This window comes from Molossus molossus, unplaced genomic scaffold, assembly GCF_014108415.1.
Source record: "Molossus molossus isolate mMolMol1 unplaced genomic scaffold, mMolMol1.p scaffold_m16_p_15, whole genome shotgun sequence".
Classification (NCBI taxonomy): domain Eukaryota; kingdom Metazoa; phylum Chordata; class Mammalia; order Chiroptera; family Molossidae; genus Molossus; species Molossus molossus.
The window spans coordinates 25176189-25181094 of record NW_023425350.1 but is presented as its reverse complement, the minus strand read 5'-3'; the positions used below and the strand labels follow the sequence as shown (position 1 = coordinate 25181094).

The following is a 4906-nucleotide window of genomic DNA, read 5'->3' as shown; positions in this document are numbered from 1 at the left end:
GGGAGAAGAGAGGGGTCAAGAAAGAACTTTTACCAAAACAAACATGACTTTTAGAAAAGTACACATGCTAATTGTATGTGTCCATAATAGTTGGAAAATTATAGAAAAGTACAGGGAATAAAATTTAAACCACTTATCATAATATTACTTTCAGAGATACAGACTATTAATATTCTGGTATATGTATTTAATTACCCTTTTATATTTATGAAAAGTGGGATGATGGCAAATATTAAGTTTTTTTATCCTGCTTTATCATTTATTGCTAGTGTTTTGCACTAAATATTGTTGAGATCCTGATTTGAGTGGCTACCTAACGTTTTATCGGATGGTTGTTCTATATTGTATTTAGCTATTTTTTGTATCATTAAATATTTTTCCTTTCGATATTTTCTTTTAGGGCTTCTGCCATGAGTGACACACATAAGACAACTTGAATATTCTATTTGTGGAATAGACATCAAGATTTCGGAAGCATTTTTTTGATATCTTGGCAGCTGGTGATTGTTGATCCTGGCACCCACCAAAAAAAAAAAAAAAAAAAAAAAAAAAGAAATTTCCTTTTAGATATTTATTGTTTGAATAGATATCTTTGATCAAAATGCCTTTAAATTTTCTTTTTTGGTGTGTGTGTGTGTGTGTGTGTGTGTGTGTGTGATAACAGAGGGCTTGTTTCCCTGTACAGCAATAATCTGCTCATGCATATTGTTTGGAAAAGTCTTGTTTGTTTTCTTAGAGAGGTCTGGAGGCCCTAACAAATACCTATGTCTTCCTTCTATTCATTTCATATATTTTGGTCCAAAGATTTCATAATTCCATTCCCACCCTGGCTATTCCCTAGGGCTGTGAGCAGAGGAGAATAATATTTTGTAAAGGGCAGTGATTGTATTCTTTTCTTGGCATGTTCCCCTACAAAGCACTACACTTAGGGCTTTGTATAAATAAATAACACAAATATAGGTCTCGTGGGGGAGGGCTCTTGCCTGCTGTTTTTCTGGGGCCCAATGTTACTGTCTTGTTGACATGTTTATGAGTTGAGGCTGGTTTGAGCTTTGAATTAGGACCAAGTAAAGATGTTTGAGTATTTGAATGAGGACCACATAGATACAGGGAGATATTAATTTTCACACATGACCTTTTTTTTTTTAATTTGAGGAAGAAGGTGATAAAAAGTGAAGGGGAGAAAAAGGAAAAGGAGAATAAATAAAAGGAGAAGTTGAGGTTGCAAGGACCCTAAAAATAACTAGGGCTCAATTTACTGTGCATCCAATACCCTGGGGATCCTGCTAAAATGCAGATTCTGATTCAGTGGGTCTGGGTGGGGCCTGGGTGTCTCACGCTCCAGGTGAGGCTGCTGCTGCAGCTGCCAGGACCCCACGTGAGAAGCACTGCCTGGTGTGGGTTAGAACTGGTGCAAAGACCCTCTCCCTCGCCGCTGCTGTTCCTCTGTGCTAGTCTTTCTCAAACCTGTTACCTTCTTGGTCACTGATGAAACTTTTGGTCTTCATGTCAAAAATGGGGAAGCTTTTACAAAGCTTCCCCCAACATTCCAAACACACTTTACTCCAAGTCCCTCCACCGGAATTTGATATCGATCTCATTTCCAGTCCTTTCCTGGCTTGAATCACTCGTTCGATTCTTCTGTCCTCATCACTTCACCAAATCTGGTTTTATTTTCTCTAGAGATTTTAATGGCCAGTCAATCTTTGCACCAAGAACAGCCTTCCATGTTGACTTACTGGTTCCACATCAAAACAAAATTACAAATGGAATCTTCTAAAGGTGGATGAGTTTAGATTAGACTCAATGTATGGCTTTGGTGGAAAGTTTTTGTTCACCTCCCGGCCCACTTCACCACAAGATATGGTTTCCAGAAGGTGTGGAGAAAGACGGGTGTTTTCCCTAGAGTGGAGTTTCTTTTTTTAAAATTCTTTTCTTTATTCATTTTAGAGAGAAAGAAAGTGAGAGAGAGAAAGAGATAGAAACATCAATGAGAGAGAACGTCGATTGGCTACCTCCTGTATGCCCCCCACTGGGGATTTGGCCCATAGTCTGGGCATGTGCCCTGGCTGGGAGTTGAACTGGCACCCTCTTGGTGCAGGGGTCGACGCTCAACCACTGAGCCACACCAGCCGGGCGCTAGAGTGCAGTTTCTGTGTCATTGTGGCAAATAGGAATTTTCAGACCTGCAGTCAATGAAAGCCTTTAAAATTCTCTTTGGATGAGTCTAATCCCAAAGGCTGCCTAGTCTCCATATAAATAAGAATTTTACAAGGCTAATTGCCCAATGTTGGTTCTTCTGCCTGAAAACAATGATTTGGGTGTGAATCACTGACCACACATCGTGGTCTGACATATACCTCCAAACCCACTCAGGACCAGAAAATAGCAATTAAACCTACAAAGCTGGAACAAATCTTTCCAGATTTAACTATGCATTTAACTCATAAAACCTTCATGCTGTTTTGGCAGTAGCCTTATTAGATCATTGCATGGCGTGTCCATTAAAAAACAATATAATATTAGAACCAGAGAGATGGGCGTGTTAGAAAGACTCAACTGGCCATTGCTGGCTCTGAAGATGGAAGGGGCCATGAGCCAAGGAGTGTGGGCAGCCTCTGGAAGCTATAAAAGGGAACTCATGGCAACAACATTGTCAGATCCATATGAACGACTTTGCAAGGCTCAAGCAGCTGCAGGAGCCACAGCTGGTGGAGAACCAGATCGGAGTGATGGAACCGGGATGAGGGCTTTTGTGATATGAAGAAACTGGAGTGGCTACAACTGAACCAGAACCAGCTGCACATGTTACCAGAACTGCTGTTCCAAGTAACCAGGCTCAGTGGAGGCTGTGAGTGATGCTCCGTGGCCAGAAAGCTCTCTCTGTGCTCTCATCCCTCGCCTTGTGGGAGAGGCAGTGTTTGGTCAGTGGAATCTGGACTTTCCTGTGTCCCCCATGTTCCTCACCAGGGAGGAGCTGCTCAGGGTGTCAAAGGTCAGGCCTTCTCTGTAGGAAGGTGCTGGGTGGGGCATTTCTCCATGCAAGCACTTGACAGAATCTGAAGTTCACCCAGTTCCTCGTGCTCCCTCTGCCAGGGCAGTGTTCTGGGTGTGGGTCCGACTCTGCAGGGAGGGCCATGCCTACGCATCACTCACTGCCTTTGGTGACCTGCCTTGGGTCAAACTTTTATATATTCAGCTAAGCCCTTCTTGGGCCTATTTCTATTTTGAGCTCGGAGTGATAAGGTCTATAAGCTTCTTAACTGCAAGTAATGTCATACTTTTATTTGTTATAAATGTACTTCTTTCAAGTTTTAAGGGTAGCGGCTCTTTCTGCTGCTTTATCATTTGCCAAATGTGTCTGTGATTGTTTATCGTGTATTTCATTCTGTGGGATCTTGGGTTGGACGGGACCTTAGAGGTTATTCAAGAGATCTCTTCTGCAGCTCCTTAGCAAAGGATTCCTGAGTCTTTGCCTGCCTACCTGTAGTGATGAAATTTACCCTTTGACACGGACAACAGTGATCGGACTCCACCCTTTGATACAGCGAAGCCAAGGAAGGATTTTAAGTAGGAGAGTAGCCATGATTACGATATTTGGTGATTCCAGCTTTGGACCCCCATGAGGGTCCCTCCTCCTCTTCTCTCATTGGTCACCTTTGTCCTCTGAGGAGAAGTACTTTCTGCTCCCAGGTTAACAACCAGCCAGTTCCAGCAAAATCTCTGGGAGCCACCACACGGTTACACCAGACAGACAGCACAACTGTGGGTTGCAAATTGTATTTACCTGCTTCATTTACCAGACTTGACCCAAATGCCACTTTACTTTACAGTCAGGACAAAAGAAGTAGAGAATTCCCACTAAACAAAGCAGTCTGACTCCCTTTTCCAGCTGCTTAGATAGTCAAGGTTCGGGGCTGTTCTCATCCCTGGTGCTGCAAGATTGGTGCATTTTAGAGATGAATAGATGGAGTTATGTCCAGGAGAAAGTCATTATCTGCTTTCTGATTGGCTGCTGAGCAATCAGGCAAACTAGAATGAAAAACAGGAATGTCCTCAGTCCTTCTCCACCCCAGGGACCTGGCCTTCTCCCACAGGCTCCTGGAGGAGGAGACATTTCCAGACCACTGATGTCTAAATCACTCTCTCCCTGGCCATGCCAAGGCCACGGAGGTTTTGCTGAAGGCTAATCCAGCCCCTCTCCCAAGCAGACAATTTCATGTCTCTGTTCCCACCCATCTTCCCACTTTGCCTCGTGATGGTCCAGTTCAAACCCCCAAAGCCACTTCTCACCAACTGTTGCTTGGTTAACAGTCAGCCTTGACACTGAGGGTCTCACTGAAGCTTCTAAGATTACTCTCCTCTGCTCCAGCATCAACACTCGGAGGAACACTCGTGGGAGCCACCCATGGTCCACTCCTGCCTGGGCCGGCGGAGAAACAGCCTTCGCATGTCGTATTTGCAAACTGTTAGATGAATAACAAAAGCAACCTCAGACTCTTTGCCCTAATAGCTTAATATCTTCTTTGTGCTTTATTTGAGGAATACCTAGCACATTAATAAGTTTCTACAACATAAAATTATCAATAATATGTGTAATATATGCAAGGTGTATTTATTATACTGACATTCAGGGTTCTGCAGATTTTATCATTTTAATCAGCTAAGTTATTTAAGTAGAAAGTTTTTTTTTCCAGGGCAGCACATTAATTTTTAATTTTAAAAACATGCAAGTATAATTCTTATCTACCTGGGCTCCCTTCACTAATATTTTAATTCTCTTTGATTCTTCCTTGAAAGATGAAAATTTTCATTTTCATATTTCTTTTTATTTTATTTTATTTTATTTATTTATTTTTTTTATCCTCACCCGAGGACATTTTTCCATTTTTTGTTCAGGTAGAGT

At 42.2% G+C, this 4906-nt stretch overlaps 1 non-coding gene across 1 annotated transcript; it reads left to right on the top strand.

Moving 5' to 3' along the window:
• Positions 1-394: 394 nt before the first annotated feature.
• Positions 395-524, top strand: LOC118631307. Its single transcript, XR_004959791.1, has one exon. It is a non-coding gene; the product is annotated as a U11 spliceosomal RNA (small nuclear RNA).
• Positions 525-4906: the final 4382 nt, after the last annotated feature.